Source organism: Ranitomeya imitator, chromosome 1, assembly GCF_032444005.1.
Source record: "Ranitomeya imitator isolate aRanImi1 chromosome 1, aRanImi1.pri, whole genome shotgun sequence".
NCBI classification, from domain to species: domain Eukaryota; kingdom Metazoa; phylum Chordata; class Amphibia; order Anura; family Dendrobatidae; genus Ranitomeya; species Ranitomeya imitator.
In genome coordinates this window covers 72,266,671-72,288,832 of record NC_091282.1, presented here as the reverse complement: position 1 = coordinate 72,288,832, position 22,162 = coordinate 72,266,671, and the positions used below count along the sequence as shown (strand labels likewise).

Below are 22,162 nucleotides of genomic sequence, written 5' to 3'. Positions count from 1 at the left end.
AAGTGACACCATTCTAAAAACTGCACCCCTCAAGGTACTCAAAACCACATTCAAAAAGTTTATTAACCCTTCAGGTGCTTCACAGGAATTTTTTGAATGTTTAAAAAAAATGTAACATTTAACTTTTTTTTCACAAAATTTTTACTTCAGGTCCAATTTGTTTAATTTTACCAAGGGTAACAGTAGAAATTGGACCACAAAAGTCGTTGTACAATTTGTCCTGAGTACGCCGATTCCCCATATGTGGGGGTAAACCACTGTTTGGGCACATGGCAGAGCTCAGAAGGGAAGGAGCGCCATTTGACTTTTCAATGCAAGAATTGCTGGAATTGAGATCGGAGCCCATGTCACGATTGGAGAGCCCCTGACGTGCCTAAACAGTGGAAACCCCCACAAGTGACACCATTTTGGAAAGTAGACCCCCTAAGGAACTAATCTAAATGTGTGGTGAGCACTTTGAACCTCCAAGTGCTTCACAGAAGTTTATAATGTAGAGCCGTAAAAAAAAATTTAATATTAATTTTCACAAAAAATGATCTTTTTGCCCCAAATTTTTTATTTTCCCAAGGGTAACAGGATAAATTGGACCCCAAAAGTTGTTGTGCAATTTGACCTGAGTACGCTGATACTTCATATATGGGGATAAACCACTGTTTGAGCGCATGGCAGAGCTCGGAAGGGAAGGAGCGCCATTTGACTTTTAAATGCAACATTGGCTGGAATTGAGATCGGACGCCATGTCGCATTTGGAGAGCCCCTGACGTGCCTTAACAGTGGAAACCCCCCACAAGTGACCCCATTTTGGAAAGAAGACCCCATAAGAAACTTATCTAGATGTGTGGTGACCACTTTTAACCCCCAATTGTTTCACTAAAGTTTAGAATGTAGCGGTGTGAAAATTAAAAAATCATTTTTTCTTTCCACAAAATGATGTTTTAGCCCACAATTTTTTTCCCAAGGGTAACAGGAGAAATTGGACCACAAAAGTTATTGTCCAATTTGTCCTGAGTACGCTGATACCCCATATGTGGGGGGGAACCACTGTTTGAGTGCATGGCAGAGCTCAGAAGGGAAGGAGCGCCGTTTGAAATGCAGACTTAGATGGATTGGTCTGCAGGTGTCATGTTGCATTTGCAGAGCCCCTGATGTACCTAAACAGTAGAACCCCCGCACAAGTGACCCCATATTGGAAACTAGACCCCCCAAGGAACTTATCTAGATGTGTTGTGAGAGCTTTGAACCAACAAGTGTTTCACTACAGTTTATAACGCAGAGCCGTGAAAATAAAAAATATTTTTTTTCCACGAAAATGATATTTTAGCCCCCACGCTTTTATTTTCCCAAGGGTAACAGGACAAATTGGACCCCCAAACTTGTTGTCCAACTTGTCCTGAGAACGCTGATACCCCATATGTTGGGGGGAATGTTATGTAGGCAATCCAGTGACACAGTGTGCCAGCAATCAGAGCACATACAGTGATCTGACAATAACCCAAAAACAATAGAACGAGCTCTGAGACGTGGAATCTCTGTAGACCGCAATACCTGAACTTATCCTAAACACAACTAAAGGCAGCTGTGGATTGCGCCTGACACTACCTATGCAACTCGGCACAGCCTGAGGAACTGACTAGCCTGAAGATAGAAATACAAGCCTGGCTTGCCTCAGAGAAATACCCCAAAGGAAAAGGCAGCCCCCCACATATAATGACTGTTAGCAAGAGGAAAAGACAAACGTAGGGATGAAATAGATTCAGCAAAGTGAGGCCCGATATTCTAGATAGAGCGAGGATAGCAAAGAGAACTTTGCAGTCTACAAAAAACCCTAAAGCAAAAAACCACGCAAAGGGGGCAAAAAGACCCACCGTGCCGAACTAACGGCACGGCGGTACACCCTTTGCGTCTCAGAGCTTCCAGCAAAACGAAATGACAAGCTGGACAGAAAAAGTAGCAACAAAAGCAAAGAAGCACTTATCTAAGCAGAGCAGCAGGCCACAGGAAAGATCCAGAAGCTCAGATCCAACACTGGAACATTGACAAGGAGCAAGGAAGACAGAATCAGGCGGAGTTAAATAACAAAGCAGCCAACGAGCTCACCAGAACACCTGAGGGAGGAAGCTCAGAAGCTGCAGTACCACTTGTGACCACAGGAGTGAATTCAGCCACAGAATTCACAACAGTACCCCCCCCCTTGAGGAGGGGTCACCGAACCCTCACCAGAGCCCCCAGGCCGACCAGGATGAGCCACATGAAAGGCACGAACAAGATCTGGAGCATGGACATCAGAGGCAAAAACCCAGGAATTATCTTCCTGAGCATAACCCTTCCATTTAACCAGATACTGGAGTTTCCGTCTAGAAACACGAGAATCCAAAATTTTCTCCACAATATACTCCAATTCCCCCTCCACCAAAACCGGGGCAGGAGGCTCAACAGATGGAACCATAGGTGCCACGTATCTCCGCAACAACGACCTATGGAATACATTATGTATGGAAAAGGAGTCTGGGAGAGTCAGACGAAAAGACACAGGATTGAGAATCTCAGAAATCCTATACGGACCAATAAAATGAGGTTTAAAATTAGGAGAGGAAACCTTCATAGGAATATGACGAGAAGATAACCAAACCAGATCCCCAACACGAAGTCGGGGACCCACACGGCGTCTGCGATTAGCGAAAAGTTGAGCCTTCTCCTGGGACAAGGTCAAATTGTCCACTACCTGAGTCCAGATCTGCTGCAACCTGTCCACCACAGAATCCACACCAGGACAGTCCGAAGACTCAACCTGTCCTGAAGAGAAACGAGGATGGAACCCAGAATTGCAGAAAAATGGAGAGACCAAGGTAGCCGAGCTGGCCCGATTATTAAGGGCGAACTCAGCCAACGGCAAAAAGGACACCCAATCATCCTGGTCTGCAGAAACAAAACATCTCAGATATGTTTCCAAGGTCTGATTGGTTCGTTCGGTCTGGCCATTAGTCTGAGGATGGAAAGCCGAGGAAAAAGATAGGTCAATGCCCATCCTACCACAAAAGGCTCGCCAAAATCTTGAAACAAACTGGGAACCTCTGTCAGAAACAATATTCTCAGGAATGCCATGCAAACGAACCACATGCTGGAAGAACAAAGGCACCAAATCAGAGGAGGAAGGCAATTTAACCAAGGGCACCAGATGGACCATTTTAGAAAAACGATCACAGACCACCCAAATGACTGACATCTTTTGAGAAACGGGAAGGTCAGAAATGAAATCCATCGAAATATGTGTCCAAGGCCTCTTTGGGACCGGCAAGGGCAAAAGCAACCCACTGGCACGTGAACAGCAGGGCTTAGCCCTAACACAAATCCCACAGGACTGCACAAATGTACGTACATCCCGTGACAGAGATGGCGACCAGAAGGATCTAGCCACTAACTCTCTGGTACCAAAGATTCCAGGATGACCAGCCAACACCGAACAATGAAGTTCAGAGATAACTTTACTAGTCCACCTATCAGGGACGAACAGTTTCTCCGCCGGACAAGGATCAGGTTTATTCGCCTGAAATTTTTGCAACACTCGCCGCAAATCAGGGGAGATGGCAGACACAATGACTCCTTCCTTGAGGATACTCGCCGGCTCAGATGAACCCGGAGAGTCGGGCACAAAACTCCTAGACAGAGCATCCGCCTTCACATTTTTAGAGCCCGGAAGGTACGAAATCACAAAATCGAAGTGGGCAAAAAATAACGACCAACGGGCCTGTCTAGGATTCAAGCGCTTGGCAGACTCGAGATAAGTAAGGTTCTTATGATCAGTCAATACCACCACGCGATGCTTAGCTCCTTCAAGCCAATGACGCCATTCCTCGAATGCCCACTTCATGGCCAGCAACTCTCGGTTGCCCACATCATAATTACGCTCAGCAGCCGAAAACTTCCTGGAAAAGAAAGCACATGGTTTCAACACTGAGCAACCAGAACCTCTCTGTGACAAAACCGCCCCTGCTCCAATCTCAGAAGCATCAACCTCGACCTGGAACGGAAGAGAAACATCTGGTTGACACAACACAGGGGCAGAACAAAAACGATCCTTCAACTCCTGAAAAGCTTCCACAGCAGCAGAAGACCAATTAACCAAATCAGCTCCCTTCTTGGTCAAATCGGTCAATGGTTTGGCAATGCTAGAAAAATTACAGATGAAGCGACGATAAACATTAGCAAAGCCCAGGAATTTTTGCAGACTTTTCAGAGATGTCGGCTGAGTCCAATCCTGGATGGCTTGGACCTTAACCGGATCCATCTCGATAGTAGAAGGGGAAAAGATGAACCCCAAAAATGAAACTTTCTGCACACCGAAGAGACACTTTGATCCCTTCACAAACAAAGAATTAGCACGCAGGATCTGGAAAACCATTCTGACCTGCTTCACATGAGAGTCCCAATCATCTGAGAAGATCAAAATGTCATCCAAGTAAACAATCAGGAATTTATCCAGATACTCACGGAAGATGTCATGCATAAAAGACTGAAACACAGATGGAGCATTGGCAAGTCCGAACGGCATCACTAGATACTCAAAATGACCCTCGGGCGTATTAAATGCAGTTTTCCATTCATCTCCTTGCCTGATTCTCACCAGATTATACGCACCACGAAGATCTATCTTAGTGAACCAACTAGCCCCCTTAATCCGAGCAAACAAGTCAGATAACAATGGCAAGGGATACTGAAATTTAACAGTGATCTTATTAAGAAGGCGGTAATCAATACACGGTCTCAGCGAACCATCCTTCTTGGCTACAAAAAAGAACCCTGCTCCCAGTGGTGATGACGATGGGCGAATATGTCCCTTCTCCAGGGATTCCTTCACATAACTGCGCATAGCGGCGTGTTCAGGCACGGATAAATTAAATAATCGACCTTTAGGGAATTTACTACCAGGAATCAAATTGATAGCACAATCACAATCCCTATGCGGAGGTAGGGCATCGGACTTGGGCTCTTCAAATACATCCTGATAATCAGACAAGAACTCTGGGACCTCAGAAGGAGTGGATGACGAAATAGACAAAAATGGAACATCACCATGTACCCCCTGACAACCCCAGCTGGATACCGACATAGAGTTCCAATCCAATACTGGATTATGGGTTTGCAGCCATGGCAACCCCAACACGACCACATCATGCAGATTATGTAGCACCAGAAAGCGAATAACTTCCTGATGTGCAGGAGCCATGCACATGGTCAGCTGGGTCCAGTACTGAGGTTTATTCTTGGCCAAAGGTGTAGCATCAATTCCTCTCAACGGAATAGGACACCGCAAAGGCTCCAAGAAAAACCCACAACGTTTAGCATAATCCAAATCCATCAGATTCAGGGCAGCGCCTGAATCCACAAACGCCATGACAGAATACGATGACAAAGAGCATATCAAGGTAATGGACAGAAGGAATTTGGATTGTACAGTACCAATGACGGCAGACCTATCGAACCGCTTAGTGCGCTTAGGACAATCAGAAATAGCATGAGTGGAATCACCACAGTAGAAACACAGACCATTCAGACGTCTGTGTTCTTGCCGTTCAACTCTGGTCATAGTCCTATCGCACTGCATAGGCTCAGGTTTAATCTTAGACAATACCGCCAAATGGTGCACAGATTTACGCTCGCGCAAGCGTCGACCGATCTGAATGGCCAAAGACATAGACTCATTCAAACCAGCAGGCATAGGAAAACCCACCATGACATCCTTAAGAGCCTCAGAGAGACCCTTTCTGAACAAAGCTGCCAGCGCAGATTCATTCCACAGAGTGAGTACTGACCACTTCCTAAATTTCTGACAATATACTTCTATATCATCCTGACCCTGGCACAAAGCCAGCAAATTTTTCTCAGCATGATCCACTGAATTAGGCTCATCGTAAAGTAATCCGAGCGCCAGGAAAAACGCATTGACATTACTCAACGCAGGGTCTCCTGGCGCAAGAGAAAATGCCCAGTCCTGAGGGTCGCCGCGCAAAAAAGAAATAATAATCAAAACCTGTTGAATAGGATTACCAGAAGAATGAGGTTTCAAGGCCAGAAATAGCTTACAATTATTTTTGAAATTAAGAAACTTAGTTCTATCACCAAAAAACAAATCAGGAATAGGAATTCTTGGTTCTAACATAGATTTCTGATCAATAGTATCTTGAATCCTTTGTACATTTGTAACGAGATTATCCATTGAAGAGCACAGACCCTGAATATCCATGTCCACACCTGTGGCCTGAAACACCCAAATGTCTAGGGGAAAAAAAAGACTGAACACAGAGCTGAGAAAAAAAAAATGATGTCAGAACTTCTTTTTTCCCTCTATTGAGAATCATTAGGTTGGCTCCTTGTACTGTTATGTAGGCAATCCAGTGACACAGTGTGCCAGCAATCAGAGCACATACAGTGATCTGACAATAACCCAAAAACAATAGAACGAGCTCTGAGACGTGGAATCTCTGTAGACCGCAATACCTGAACCTATCCTAAACACAACTAAAGGCAGCTGTGGATTGCGCCTGACACTACCTATGCAACTCGGCACAGCCTGAGGAACTGACTAGCCTGAAGATAGAAATACAAGCCTGGCTTGCCTCAGAGAAATACCCCAAAGGAAAAGGCAGCCCCCCACATATAATGACTGTTAGCAAGAGGAAAAGACAAACGTAGGGATGAAATAGATTCAGCAAAGTGAGGCCCGATATTCTAGATAGAGCGAGGATAGCAAAGAGAACTTTGCAGTCTACAAAAAACCCTAAAGCAAAAAACCACGCAAAGGGGGCAAAAAGACCCACCGTGCCGAACTAACGGCACGGCGGTACACCCTTTGCGTCTCAGAGCTTCCAGCAAAACGAAATGACAAGCTGGACAGAAAAAGTAGCAACAAAAGCAAAGAAGCACTTATCTAAGCAGAGCAGCAGGCCACAGGAAAGATCCAGAAGCTCAGATCCAACACTGGAACATTGACAAGGAGCAAGGAAGACAGAATCAGGCGGAGTTAAATAACAAAGCAGCCAACGAGCTCACCAGAACACCTGAGGGAGGAAGCTCAGAAGCTGCAGTACCACTTGTGACCACAGGAGTGAATTCAGCCACAGAATTCACAACAGGGGAACCACTGTTTGGGCGCACAGGAGAACTCGGAAGGGAAGGAGCACTGTTTTAGTTTTTCAAAGCAGAATTGGCTGGAATTGAGATCGGACGCCATGTCGCGTTTGGAGAGCCCCTGATGTGCCTAAACAGTGGAAACCCCCAATTCTAACTGAAGCCCTAACCCCAACCCTGACCCTAGCCCCAACCCCAACCCCAACCCTAACCCTAACCCTAATGGGAAAATGGAAATAAATACATTTTTTTTACATTTTATTATTTTTCCCTAACTAAGGGGGTGATGAAGGGGGGTTTGATTTACTTTTATAGCGGGTTTTTTGGCGGATTTTTATGATTGGCAGCTGTCACACACTAAAAGACGCTTTTATTGCAAAAAATAGTTTTTGCATCACCACATTTCGAGAGCTATAATTTATCCATATTTTGGCCCACAGAGTCATGTGAGATCTTGTTTTTTGCGGGACGAGTTGACATTTTTATTGGTACCATTTTCGGGCTGATGACATTTTTTGATCGCTTTTTATTCCGATTTTTGGAAGGCGGAATGATCAAAAACCAGCAATTCCTGAAATTCTTTTTGGGGGGGTATTTATACTGTTCCACGTGTGGTAAGATTGATAAAGCAGCTTTATTCTTCAGGTCAGTACGATTGCAGCGATACCTCATTTATGTAATTTTTTTTTGTTTTTTGGAGCTTTTACACAATAAAAACTATTTTATATAAAAAAAATTGTTTTTGCATCGCTTTATTCTGAGAGCTATAACTTTTTTATTTTCCTGCTTATGATGCTGTATGGCAGCTTTTTTTTGCGGGACAAGATGGTGTTTTCAGCGGTACCATGGTTATTTATATCCGTCGTTTTGATCGCGTGTTATTCCACTTTTTGTTCGCCTGTATGATAATAAAGCAATGTTTTTTGCCCTGTTTTTTTTTTTTTTTTTGCGGTGCTCACTGAAGGGGTTAACTAGTGGGATAGTTTTATAGAGCGGGTCGTTACGGACGCGGCGATACCAAATATGTGTACTTTTATTGTTTTTTTTTTAATTTACATAAATGGATTTACTGGAAAATGTTTTTTTTTTCTTTATGTGGGGATTTTTTTAATTTTTTTTTATACATACTATTTTTTTTTTTTTTTTACTTTCTACCATTGTCCCAGGGTGGGACATCACTGTATTATATCAGATCGTTGATCTGACAGTCTGCATAGCACTCTGTCAGATCAACGATCTGACAGGCAAGTTTAGGTGGCTTTGCGGCGCCTGCTCTCAGCAACTCTCAGCAGGTGCCGGCTAGCCAGGTCATTTCATGATCCGGAAGGAGTCCCGCGGCCATCTTGGATCTCATCGCGTTGCTCCGGTGGGAGAGCGCAGGGAGCCCCCATCCCTGCGCAATCCCCCTCTATGCCGCTGTCACTACTGACAGCGGCATCAGAGGGGTTAAATGCCCGCGATCGGCGCTAGCGCCGATCGTGGGCATTGCTGCGGGGTGTCAGCTGTCATATACAGCTGACACCCGCACCCGATCACCGCGGCGCTCAGCGTGAGACCGCGGTGATTGGTGCGCCGTACTAGTACTGCTGCTGGCACAAATGCAGTGCCGGCAGCGCAGTACTAGTACGGCGCATGTCGCGAAGGGGTTAACACAACATTATGGGGATTAGGGAAGAGGATAAGATTTCAACGCAAGATTGTGCGGATGTTGGATAAAGAACCTCAACTAACATCCAAACAAGTTCAAGCTGCCCTGCAGTCCGAGGGTACAACAGTGTCAACCCGTACTATCCGTCGGCATCTGAATGAAAAGGGACCGTATGGTAGGAGATCCAGGAAGACCCCACTTCTTACCCCGAGACATAAAAAAGCCAGGCTGGAGTTTGCCAAAACTTACCTGAAAAAGCCTAAAACGTTTTGGAAGAATGTTCTCTGGTCAGCTGAGAAAAAAGTAGAGCTTTTTGGGCAAAGGCATCAACATAGAGTTTACAGGAGAAAAAAAAGAGGCATTCAAAGAAAAGAACACGGTCCCTACAGTCAAACATGGCGGAGGTTCCCTGATGTTTTGGGGTTGCTTTGCTGCCTCTGGCACTGGACTTCTTGACTGTGTGCATGGCATTATGAAGTCTGAAGACTACCAACAAATTTTGCAGCATAATGTAGGGCCCAGTGTGAGAAAGCTGGGTCTCCCTCAGAGGTCATGGGTCTTCCAGCAGGACAATGACCCAAAACACACTTCAAAAAGCACAGAAAATGGTTTGAGAGAAAGCACTAAAGACTGCTAAGGTGGCCAGCTATGAGTCCAGACCTTAATCCCATAGAACACCTGTGGAGAGATCTAAAAATGGCAGTTTGGAGAAGGCACACTTCAAATATCAGGGACCTGGAGCAGTTTGCCAAAGAAGAATGGTCTAAAATTCCAGCAGAGCATTGTAAGAAACTCATTGATGGTTACCGGAAGCGGTTGGTCGCAGTTATTTTGGCTAAAGGTTGTGCAACCCAGTATTAGGCTGAGGGTGCCAATACTTTTGTCTGTTCCCATTTTTGGAGTTTTATGTGAAATGATCAATGTTTTGCTTTTTGCTTCATTCTCTTTTGTGTTTTTTCATTTAAGACAAATTAATTGAAGATAATAACACCAAATAATTTGTGTTTGCAATCATTTTCAGGAAGAAACTGAGTATTATCTGACAGAATTGCAGGGGTGTCAATACTTTTGGCCATGACTGTATATAGAGTATTTGGCATCATGTACCGCACAGTAGTACCGCCACTCATGTAAGGGGCGATGTAATAATGGAGAATGGAAATAAGCAGGAGATCAATGATAGATAATAGAATTACCTATCTATATATCTGAAGAGAGCCTGTTACTAGGTCAAACAGGGCCATGTTTTGTTCTTATTTTATTCCTGCTGCTCCCCCGAGTATTCTGTTTTCTTTGGGTTTTTTAAACCTGCATATGTTTCTAGAGATTTTATTTAGTGACCATTTTTCTGCTATTTGCCAAGTGGGCCTTAGCTCACAGGATTCTGCACAGAAATGTTTATTGGGGTGCCCTGCTCCCATGCACTCTGCTGTACTGTTGTCACTGCAGGCACTCTGCTGGTGTTATTTATGTAGGGCACTCTAGGAGAATTATTTATGTAGCGCACACTAGAGGCGTTATTTATGTAGGGCACTCTAGAGGCGTTATTTATGTAGGGCACTCTAGGAGAATTATTTATGTAGCGCACACTAGAGGCGTTATTTATGTAGGGCACTCTAGAGGCGTTATTTATGTAGGGCACTCTAAAGGCGTTATTTATGTAGGGCACTCTAGAGGCGTTATTTATGTAGGGCACTCTAGAGGCGTTACTTATGTAGGACACTCTAGAGGAGTTATTTATGTAGGGCACTCTAGAGGTGTTATTTATGTAGGGCACTCTAGAGGCGTTATTTATGTAGGGCACTCTAGAGGCGTTATTTATGTAGGCAACTCTAGAGGCGTTATTTATGTAGGACACTCTAGAGGCGTTATTTATGAAGGGCACTCTAGAGGCGTTATTTATGTAGGGCACTCTAGGAGAATTATTTAGGTAGGGCACACTAGAGGCGTTGTTATTTATGTTATGTAAGGCACTCTAGGAGAATTATTTATGTAGCGCACACTAGAGGCGTTATTTATGCACAGCACTCTATAAGCATTATTTATGCAGAGAACTCTGGAGGCGTTATTTATGTAGGACACTCTAGAGGCGTTATTTATGTAGCACACTCTAGAGGCGTTATTTATGTAGGGCACTCTAGAGGCGTTATTTATGTAGGGCACTCTAGAGGCGTTATTTATGTAGGGCACTCTAGAGGCGTTATTTATGTAGGGCACTCTAGAGGAGTTATTTATGTAGGGCACTCTAGAGGCGTTATTTATGTAGGGCACTCTAGAGGCGTTATTTATGTAGGGCACTCTAGAGGCGTTATTTATGTAGGGCACTCTAGAGGAGTTATTTATGTAGGGCACTCTAGAGGCGTTATTTATGTAGGGCACTCTAGAGGCGTTATTTATGCACAGTACTCTAGAAGCATTATTTATGCAGAGTACACTGGAGGCATTATTTATCCAGAGCACTCTAGAGGCGTTATTTGTGCAGGACACTAGTGGCAGTACTGTTTACTGAGGATACAATGCTGACATTATTTGTGTGGGGCACCCAAGTGACGCTGTTTATTGAGGATGGTCTTGTTGGAATTATTTTTGCTGGGATGCTCAAGACTTTAATGCCAGTACTGATTAACAGGGTGCCATGCTACCAGCCTTTCAGAGGGAAAATCTGAAACGTTTTTTGGGGCACCATCGGGGCACTCTGCTGGTGCTGTTTATGTGAGTCACTGCTGGCGGGATTATTTATTACAGTGCATTCTGTTTCTACTGTTCATGTCGGACATAATAATGGGACTATTGGTTGTTAGATATCACTCTGTTCCCACTGTTTGTATGGGTACTGTTCTGGCATTATTGTTTCTGGGACAGTCTTCTCGGTTTGTTTATTGGTTGGCATTATTGATGCCATGCTGGCATATTGTTATTGGCTCTCTGCTGTCAGTACTGTTTATCGGGGGTGCACTATGTGTACTGTATATGAGGTAGAGTATTGGGCACTCATGTTCTATTATTCACACATAGTCTGGACAGCACGTGCTGCGCTTACTGGCTCCATTACTGGCGCAACATCTTTATTCTTATCTACATATGTAACCGCACAAAGGGAATGTGTTTCCCATAGCGACCAATCAGATCTCGAGTTTCAGTTTGGTACTGCAGACTCGTATATGGAAGGACTCTTCTGATTGGCTGTTATGGCCAAAACCTTCCCTAGTGAGTATTGATTGAAATTGATCATCAACCAATCACACAATGTGTTTTACCACTGACATGGAAGGCAGAATATGATTGGCTGCTACTAGAAGACAACACTATGTATCCCCTGATTTTTTAATAATGGCGTCTACACCTTCTGCGCAGTTTTGTAACGTCTCAAAGAAATGTGGGCGACTTCTCTTGTGGCGTCTCTTGTGAAACAGACATTATGTATTTACCCTGATAAGAAATATATAGAAGTGAACCACAGACTGTATCACAGATGATAGGCTTAGATACACTAGCTCATAAGAATATATCACACATTATACGCCTAGATACAATAGCTCATCAGACTGTATCACATATGATAGGCTGAGATACACTAGCTTACTGGAAAGTGTGATACTTGATAGGCTTAGAATTACTATTCATCAAGATCATATCACAAAAGAGAGGCTTAGATACAGCAATATATCAGATCGATCATATCACACCTAATAGGCAGCAGCTTACAACAATTTTACACTTAATAGGCTTAGATACAGTGAGTTACCGTAGGGTATGACACATTACAGACTTAGATGCAGTACCTTACCATACAGTGCACATAAAAAGTTTATGTACCGCAGGTTGCTATAAACATCATAGGCTTAGATACATCAGCTTACTTTACAGTATTACACATACTAGACTTAGATATAGCAGTTTACCATACAGTAGCAGACATAATAGGCTTAGATACATAAGCTGACCGTACAGTATTACACAAATAAGCTTAGATATAGCAGTTTACCATACAGTATCAGACATAATGGGCTTAGATACATAAGCTGACCGTACAGTATTACACAAATAAGCTTAGATACAGCAGTTTACCATACAGTACCAGACATAATAGGCTTAGCTACATCAACTTACCATACAATATTACACAAATAAGCTTAGATACAGCAGTTTACCATACAGTACCAGACATAATAGGCTTAGCTACATCAACTTACCATACAATATTACACAAATAAGCTTACATACAGCAGTTTAGCATACAGTACCAGACATAATAGGCTTAGATACATCAACTTACCGCACAATATTACACAAATAATCTTAGATACAGCAGTTTACCATACACTACCAGACATAATAGGCTTAGATACATCAACTTACCATACAATATTACACAAATATGCTTACAGCAGTTTACCATACACTACCAGACATAACAGGATTAGATACATCAGCTGACTGTACAGTATTACACAAATAAGCTTAGATACAGCATCACCCCCTAAGGGCAACCGTTCGTGTGCCCCCATTACAATAAGACACTGGTTGACTTAGATGTATAATAACTCACTGTCGCCTCTTTTGATGGTGTTCTTCCACATGATACATTTACAGACCCTGATTCTGCTGTCAGTAGGACGTGATAGGTTTAACATATACCTTATCCGACAGTATCACATGGGATAGTGTTGTGAATTCTGCTTTTGGGCTCCCTCCGGTGGCTGTAGGTGGTAATGCAGTTGTCCCTGGCCTGCAGTTCTGGACAGGTGTATCTGCTGATTGCAAATCTGACTGGGGCATTTAGGTTTGCAGGACTCATTAGTCCTTGCCAGTTGTCAATGTTTCTTGTGAAGTGTTGGATCACTTTCTGGCTTCTCCTGCTTAGCTGCCAATTCAGCAAAAGATAAGTGTCTGTTTCTTTTTCCGTGGCACACATGCAATGTGCTTGTATTTTGTGCTATTCATTTGTTTTTCTCTTGTCCAGCTTAGACTGTGTCAGGGTTTTCTCAGTCTTGTTGGATTCTCTGGAGTTGCAGATATACGCTCCACATCTTTAGTTAGATGGTGGAGTTTTTGTATTTTCTGCTGTGGATTTTTTTGGAAGGATTTTTAATACTGACCGCTTAGTATCCTGTCCTATTCTTTCCTATTTAGCTAGTGTGGCCTCATTTGCTAAATCCTGTTTCCTGCCTGTGTGTGTCTTTTCCTCTGCTACTCACAGTCATTATTTGTGGGGGGCTGTCTATTCTTTGGGGTTCTGCTCTGAGGCAAGATAGTATTCCTATTTCCCTTTATAGGGGTATTTAGTCCTCCGGCTGTGTCGACGTGTCTAGGTTTTGTTAGGCACACCCCACGGCAACTTCTAGTTGCGGTGTTAAGATCAGGGTTTGCGGTCTGTATAGTTACCACCTACTCCAGGGAAAGTTTTTCATGCTGCTCCAAGGTGACCTGATCATAACAGGATAGGCTTAGATACTCCATTGGATAACATAACACATGATAGGTGTACTTGTATCATATTATATGCTAGACTTAGATACACTCCTGGTCGTCAGACAATATTACGCATAATGCACTTGGAAATTCGAGCTCCATAGACTGTATCACACATGATAGGCTTAGATGCACCAGCAACCAGTAACACTCCATGGTGGGGGATGCAGTGGGTTTAAAGCCCCTCGTTACTATTGGAGTTAATTCCAGTTTTCATAACAGGAGTTTTGGAAGGGTTAATCCAGAGACTTTATCACTGCATGATCCTAAAAGTAAACAGATAAGTGGCCTCAGCCATAACTCAGTGTGCTGCCTATGAAGCCTGTGCAGACTTGGCAGCGGTTCTGGGTGATTCCTGTCCACATGGAGGTACTGAGATCAAACAGCAACCATGGTGTCCTGCTGGGAAGATGAGTCCCACCTGCTGCAAGTGGGGACGGGGTTCGTGTAATGTAAGTCCTGTGCTTCCACTTACTGCATGTTCCTGATACATACTGTATATACTATGAAAAACAAACAACCTGGAAGAGTCACATATGGTACAGACAGAAACACCCGACATTATTACAAACCAGCTCCACTCAGATGTGAACATACAGATCCACGGTAAGGAGTAGTGTAACAGTTATATTCTTTACATAGGGGCAGTATTATAGTAGTTATATTCTTGTACATAGGAGGCAGTATTATAGCAGTTATATTCTTGTACATAGGGGCAGTATTATAGTAGTTATATTCTTGTACATAGGAGCAGTATTATAGTAGTTATGTTCTTGTACATAGGGGCAGTATTATAGTAGTTATATTCTTGTATATAGAAGCAGTATTATAGTAGTTATATTCTTGTACATGGGAGCAGTATTATAGTAGTTATATTCTTGTACATAGAAGCAGTTTTATAGTAGTTATATTCTTGTACATAGGAGCAGTATTATAGTAGTTATGTTCTTGTACATAGGGGACAGTATTATAGTAGTTATATTCTTGTATATAGAAGCAGTATTATAGTAGTTATATTCTTGTATATAGAAGCAGTATTATAGTAGTTATATTCTAGTACATAGGGGCAGTATTATAGTAGTTATATTCTTGTATATAGAAGCAGTATTATAGTAGTTATATTCTTGTACATGGGGGCAGTATTATAGTAGTTATATTCTTGTATATAGGAGCAGTATTATAGTAGTTATATTGTTGTACATATGGGCAGTATTATAGTAGTTATATTCTTGTACATAGGGGACAGTATTATAGTAGTTATATTCTTGTACATAGGGGACAGTATTATAGTAGTTATATTCTTGTACATACGAGCAGTATTATAGTAGTTATATTCTTGTACATAGGGGCAGTATTATAGTAGTTATATTCTTGTACATAGGGAGCAGTATTATAGTAGTTATATTCTTGTACATAGGAGCAGTATTATAGTAGTTATATTCTTGTGCATAGGGGCAGTATTATAGTAGTTATATTCCTGTAAATACGAACCATATTATAGTAGTTATACTGTTGTACATAGGGGCAGTATTATAGTAGAGCAAAAAAGGGGAGAAGCCAGCGCAGCCTAAGGTTAAGACGCAATACATAAAGTGCAAATGCACATATTAATTTCTAACTGTATTTTCAAAATGAGACATTTAGCAAACAATTGATCAATTCTTTGAGCCACCCCGCCTCTTCACGGCAATCTCATATTGGGGCAATCCTACACTACGTTTTTTTTATTCGCTGTGCCATAAAGGCCTCCTAAATGAACTAAATGCAAGACCACATTAAAAACATGCTGTACCTGGAGCATATACTGAGTAACCCCCATGGCGCCAGAGTAGGCAAGCGAAGATAAAGGTAGACCAGGTCCAGACAGACATTTCTGTGTGCCTTTCCAAATCAAGACCTATCACTTTAATTATCATGTTATTCTGGATTATCTCAATGAGAATAACTGTTTAACTCCATATCAGCATGGATTTATGAGGAAACGCTCCTGTCAGACCAATCTAATCAGTTTTTATGAAAGGTAAGCTATAGACTGGACCAAGGTGAATCATTGGATGTGGTGTATCTTGGTATATCTTTTCCAAACCGTTTGATACCGTGCCACACAACAGGTTGGTACACAAAATGAGAATGCTATGTCTGGGGGAAAATGTCTGTAAATGGGTAAGTAACTGGTTTAGTGATAGAAAGCAGTGGGTGGTTATAAATGGTATAGTCTCTAACTGGGTCGCTGTGACGCAGGGGTCGGTGTTGGGACCTATTCTCTTCAACATATTTATTAACGATCTGGTAGAAGGTTTACACAGTAAAATATCGATATTTGCAGATAATACAAAACTATGTAAAGCAGTCAATACAAGAGAAGATAGTATTCTGCTACAGATGGATCTGGATAAGTTGGAAACTTGGGCTGAAAGGTGGCAGATGCGGTTTAACAATGATAAATGTAAGGTTATACACCTGGGAAGAAGGAATCAATATCACCATTACACACTGAACGGGAAATCACTTGGTAAATCTGACATGGAGAAGGACTTGGGGATCCTAGTTAATGATAAACTTACCTGGAGCAGCGAGTGCCAGGCAGAGGCTGCCAAGGCAAACAGGATCATGGGGTGCATTAAAAGAGGTCTGGATACACATGATGAGAGCATTATACTGCCTCTGTACAAATCCCTGGTTAGACCGCACATGGAGTGCTGTGTACAGTTTTGGGCACCGGTGCTCATGAAGAATATAATGGAACTAGAGCGAGTACAAAGGAGGGCAAAAATATTAATAAAGGGTATGGAGGAACTGCAATACCAAGAGAGATTAGCAAAACTAGGATTATTTAGTCTAGAAAAAAGACAACTGAGGGGCGATCTAATAACCATGTATATGTATATAAGGGGACAATACAAATATCTCTCCGAGGATCTGTTTATACCAAGGAAGGTGATGGTCACAAGGGGGCATTCTCTGCGTCTGGAGGAGAGAAGGTTTTTCTACCAACTTAAGGTACCTTCACACATAACGATATCGTTAACAATATCGTTGCTTTTTGTGACGTAGCAACGATATCGTTAAGGAAATCGTTATGTGTGACAGCGACCAACGATCAGGCCCCTGCTGGGAGATCATGGTCGCTGAACAAAGTCCAGAACTTTATTTCGTCGCTGGATCTCCCGTGGACATCGCTGGATCGGCGTGTGTGACACCGATCCAGCGATGTCTTCACTGGTAACCAGGGTAAACATCGGGTTACTAAGCGCAGGGCCGCTACATACTTACACTACATACTTACCTACCGCTGTCTGTCCCCGGCGCTGTGCTCTGCACTCCTCCTGTACTGGCTGTGAGCGTCGGTCAGCCGGAAAGCAGAGCGGTGACGTCACCGCTCTGCTTTCCGGCCGCTGTGCTCACAGTCAGTGCAGGAGGAGTGCAGAGAAGCAGAGCGCCGGGGACAGACAGCGGTAGGTAAGTATGTAGTGTTTGTGTTTTTTTTACTTTTACGCTGGTAACCAGGGTAAACATCGGGTTACTAAGCGCGGCCCTGCGCTTAGTAACCCGATGTTTACCCTGGTTACTGGCATCGTTGGTCGCTGGAGAGCTGTCTGTGTGACAGCTCTCCAGCGACCAAACAGCGACGCTGCAGCGATCCGGATCGTTGTCGGTATCGCTGCAGCGTCGCTTAATGTGAAGGGGCCTTTAGAAGAAGATTCTTTACTGTTAGGGCAGTGAGAATCTGGAATTGCTTGCCTGAGGAGGTGGTGATGGCGAACTCAGTCGAGGGGTTCAAGAAAGGCCTGGATGTCTTTCTGGAGCGTAACAATATTGAATCTTACAGTTATTAGGTTCTTTAGAAGGACGCAGATCTGGGGATTTATTCTGACGGGATATAGGCTGAATGGGATGGACAAATGTCTTTTTTTGGCCTTGCTAACTATGATAATTAAACACAGCTGGACTCCAATGAAGGAGTAGAACCATCTTAACCCCTTCATGACCCAGCCTATTTTGACCTTAATGACCTGGCCGTTTTTTGCAATTCTGACCAGTGTCCCTTTATGAGGTAATAACTCAGGAACGCTTCAACGGATCCTAGCGGTTCTGAGATTGTTTTTTCGTGACATATTGGGCTTCATGTTAGTGGTAAATTTAGGTCAATAAATTCTGCGTTTATTTGTGATAAAAACGGAAATTTGGCGAAAATTTTGAAAATTTCGCAATTTTCACATTTTGAATTTTTATTCTGTTAAACCAGAGAGTTATGTGACACAAAATAGTTAATAAATAACATTTCCCACATGTCTACTTTACACCAGCACAATTTTGGAAACAAAATTTTTTTTTGCTAGGAAGTTATAAGAGTTAAAATTTGACCAGCGATTTCTCATTTTTTCAACGAAATTTACAAAACCATTTTTTTTAGGGACCACCTCACATTTGAAGTCAGTTTGAGGGGTCTATATGGCTGAAAATACCCAAAAGTGACACCATTCTAAAAAATGCACCCCTCAAGGTGCTCAAAACCACATTCAAGAAGTTTTTTAACCCTTCAGGTGCTTCACAGCAGCAGAAGCAACATGGAAGGAAAAAATGAACATTTAACTTTTTAGTCACAAAAATTATCTTTTAGAAACTTTTTTTTATTTTCCCAATGGTACAAGGAGGAACTGAACCACGAAAGTTGTTGTCCAATTTGTCCTGAGTACGCTGATACCTCATATGTGGGGGTAAACCACTGTTTGGGCGCACGGCAGGGCTTGGAAGGGAAGGAGCGCCATTTGACTTTTTGAATGAAAAATTGGCTCCACTCTTTAGCGGACACCATGTCACGTTTGGAGAGCCCCCGTGTGCCTAAAAATTGGAGCTCCCCCACACGTGACCCCATTTTGGAAACTAGACGCCCCAAGGAACTTATCTAGATGCATAGTGAGAACTTTGAACCCCCGGGGGCTTCACAAATTGATCCGTAAAAATGAAAAAGTACTTTTTTTTCACAAAAAAATTCTTTTAGCCTCAATTTTTTTCATTTTCACATGGGCAACAGGATAAAATGGATCCTAAAACTTGTTGGGCAATTTCTCATGAGTACACCGATACCTCACATGTGGGGGTATACCACTGTTTGGGCACATGGTAAGGTTCGGAAGGGAAGGAGCGCCATTTGACTTTTTGAATGAAAAATTAGCTCCATCGTTAGCGGACACCATGTCGTGTTTGGAGAGCCCCCGTGTGCCTAAACATTGGAGCTCCCCCACAAATGACCCCATTTTGGAAACTAGACCCCCCAAGGAACTTATCTAGATGCATATTGAGCACTTTAAACCCTCAGGTGCTTCACAAATTGATCTGTAAAAATGAAAAAGTACTTTTTTTTTCACAAAAAAATTCTTTTCGCCTCAGTTTTTCATTTTCACATGGGCAATAGGATAAAATGAATCCTAAAATTTGTTGGGCAATTTCTCCCGAGTACGCCGATACCTCATATGTGGGGGTAAACCACTGTTTGGGCACACGGCAGGGCTCGGAAGGGAAGGCGCGCCATTTGACTTTTTGAATGGAAAATTAGCTCCAATTGTTAGCGGACACCATGTCGCGTTTAGAGAGCCCCTGTGTGCCTATGCATTGGAGCTCCCCCACAAGTGACCCCATTTTGGAAACTAGACCCCCCAAGGAACTTATCTAGATGCATATTGAGCACTTTAAACCCCCAGGTGCTTCACAGAAGTTTATAATGCAGAGCCATGAAAATAAAAAATAATTTTTCTTTCCTCAAAAATGATTTTTAGCCTGGAATTTCCTATTTTGCCAAGGGTAATAGGAGAAATTGGACCGCAAATGTTGTTGTCCAGTTTGTCCTGAGTACGCTGATACCCCATATGTGGGGGTAAACCACTGTTTGGGCGCACGGCAGGGCTCGGAAGGGAAGGCACGCCAATTGGCTTTTTAAATGGAAAATTAGCTCCAATCATTAGCGGACACCATGTCACGTTTGGAGAGCCCCTGTGTGCCTAAACATTGGAGATCCCCCACATATGACCCCATTTTGGAAACTAGACCCCCAAAGGAACTAATCTAGATGTGTGGTGAGGACTTTGAACTTCCAAGTGCTTCACAGAAGTTTATAACGCAGGGCCATGAAAATAAAATAAAAATTTTATTTTCTCTAAAATGATTTTTTAGCCTGCAATTTATTATTTTCCCAAGGGTAACAGGAGAAATTTAACCCCAAAAGTTGTTGTACAGTTTCTCCTGAGTACGCTGATACCCCATATGTGGGGGTAAACCACAGTTTGGGCACATGTCGGGGCTCGGAAGTCAAGTAGTGACGTTTTGAAATGCAGACTTTGATGGAATGCTCTGCGGGCGTTACGTTGCGTTTGCAGAGCCCCTAATGTGGCTAAACAGTAGAAACCCCCCACAAGTGACCCCATTTTAGAAACTAGACCCCGAAAGGAACTTATCTAGATGTGAGGTGAGCACTTTGAACCCCCAAGTGCTTCACAGAAGTTTATAACACAGAGCAGTGAAAATAATAAATACGTTTTCTTTCCTCAAAAATAATTTTTTAGCCCAGAATTTTTTATTTTCCCAAGGGTTACAGGAGAAATTGGACCCCAAAAGTTGTTGTCCAGTTTCTCCTGAGTACGCTGATACCCCATATGTGGGGGTAAACCACTGTTTGGGCACACGTCGGGGCTCAGAAGGGAAGTAGTGACTTTTGAAATGCAGACTTTGATGGAATGGTCTGCGGGCGTCACGTTGCGTTTGCAGAGCCCCTGGTGTGCCTAAACAGTAGAAACCCCCCACAAGTGACCCCATTTTGGAAACTAGACCCCCAAAGGAACTTATCTAGATATGTGGTGAGCACTTTGAACCCCCAAGTGCTTCACAGACGTTTACAACGCAGAGCCGTGAAAATAAAAAATCATTTTTCTTTCCTCAAAAATGATGTTTTAGCAAGCAATTTTTTATTTTCTCAAGGGTAACAGGAGAAATTGGACCCCAGTAATTGTTGCCCAGTTTGTCCTGAGTACGCTGATACCCCATATGTGGGGGTAAACCACTGTTTGGGCACATGTCGGGGCTCGGAAGTCAAGTAGTGACGTTTTGAAATGCAGACTTTGATGGAATGGTCTGCGGGCGTCACGTTGCGTTTGCAGAGCCCCTGGTGTGCCTAAACAGTAGAAACCCCCCACAAGTGACCCCATTTTGGAAACTAGACCCCCCAAGGAACTTATCTAGATATGTGGTGAGCACTTTGAACCCCCAAGTGCTTCACAGACGTTTACAACGCAGAGCCGTGAAAATAAAAAATCATTTTTCTTTCCTCAAAAATGATGTTTTAGCAAGCAATTTTTTATTTTCTCAAGGGTAACAGGAGAAATTGGACCCCAGTAATTGTTGCCCAGTTTGTCCTGAGTACACTGATACCCCATATGTGGGGGTAAACCACTGTTTGGGCACACGTCGGGGCTCGGAAGGGAAGGAGCACCATTTGACTTTTTGAATAAAAGATTGGCTGGAATCAATGGTGGCGCCATGTTGCGTTTGGAGACCCCCTGATGTGCCTAAACAGTGGAAACCCCTCAATTCTAACGCCAACACACCCCTATCCCTTATCCCAACTGTAGCCGTAACCCTAACCACAACCCTAACCGCAACACACCCCTAACCACAACCCTAACCCCAACACACCCCTAACCCTAACCACAACCCTAATTCCAACCCAACCCTAACCCTAAGGCTATGTACCCACGTTGCGGATTCGTGTGAGATTTTTCCGCACCATTTTTGAAAAATCCGCGGGTAAAAGGCACTGCGTTTTACCTGCGGATTTACCGCGGATTTCACCTGCGGATTCCTATTGAGGAATAGGTGTAAAACGCTGCGGAATCCGCACAAAGAATTGACATTCTGCGGAAAATA

At 43.1% G+C, this 22,162-nt stretch overlaps 1 protein-coding gene across 2 annotated transcripts in view; it reads left to right on the top strand.

Annotated features, from left to right (window-relative positions):
- The window catches only part of LOC138662352 (phospholipid-transporting ATPase ID-like), a 283,179-nt gene that overhangs the window by 49,629 nt on the left and 211,388 nt on the right, over positions 1 to 22,162 (top strand). The gene's annotated exons all lie outside the window — the stretch shown is intronic.